This window comes from Lynx canadensis, chromosome C1 (genome assembly GCF_007474595.2).
Source record: "Lynx canadensis isolate LIC74 chromosome C1, mLynCan4.pri.v2, whole genome shotgun sequence".
Taxonomy (NCBI): domain Eukaryota; kingdom Metazoa; phylum Chordata; class Mammalia; order Carnivora; family Felidae; genus Lynx; species Lynx canadensis.
Window position 1 is genome coordinate 94050974 of NC_044310.1, and position 1109 is coordinate 94052082.

Sequence of the window (1109 nt, forward strand, 5' to 3'; positions counted from 1 at the left end):
GCTAGGGACATTTGCATCCAAGTGTTTTGTGGCTTCCGGCTGTGTGGTATGGGAGTACCGAACATGTTCTCTTATCCTCACTCGCCATCCGTATATTCTCGGAAAAGGTTTTGTACATTTAAATCAGGTTGGCTCTTTATTTTGAATAGAGCTAGTGTTTTGCAAGTGTTAAAAAAAAAAAAAAGGAGGGAAGTGTCCCTTTAGTGTCAGATTTAACCCTTGTAGATGCAGACACGGTCAGCTCATAACAACCCAGGTAGGAGACAGGAAAATATGACAGATATGGACAACAATCTATATTTCAAAATACAAAGTTTTTCCAGAGCGTTAGATGTTAAAAGTCTTTTCAAGTGGAGACCACGCAAATAGGATTCCAGATGAAAGTCTCTTCAGTTGGTGTACAACCGTTGGGAAAGATGAAATGACATGTATCTGAGAATTGCTATTATGACCCTTCCTTAAAACAGAAGAGCTTTGTTCCTTCTGAGCTAGTGGGAACCTGTTATAGTAGCAGCCTTATAATTTGTCACTGAGTAAATCACCAACACCAAGTTACATTAATTATATCTTACTCCTTGGTTCCCTAAATTCCCCTTTAATAGGCCCGAAGCAGTTGCAATGAATAACATGGATTGAGGCCCATTTGCAACCCTTAGGCTTAGTTTTTCTTTTCCAGTAAATATGTTCTTTCTCTGTTATTGCAAGGAGGAAAATCCATATTTGAAGTTTTGTTAAGAAGTGTGCTTGGGGGGCGCCTGGGTGGCTCAGTCGGTTAAGCGGCCGACTTCGGCTCAGGTCATGATCTCACGGTCGGTGAGCTCGAGCCCCGCGTCGCGCTCTGTGCTGACAGCTCAGAGCCTGGAGCCTGTTTCAGATTCTAAGTCTCCCTCTCTCTCTGACCCTCCCCTGTTCATGCTCTGTCTCTCTCTGTCTCAAAAATAAATAAAAACGTTAAAAAAAAATTTTTTAAAAAAAGTGTGCTTGGCATTATCAGTAGCTAAACTCTTGCTTTAAGTGAATGGTTCTTAGTGATTGCAATGATTTAAGTTTGGTGCCTTCTGCAGGCTTGCTTCCGGCAGATTCCACACAGATAAGAGGATGTGTAGGTA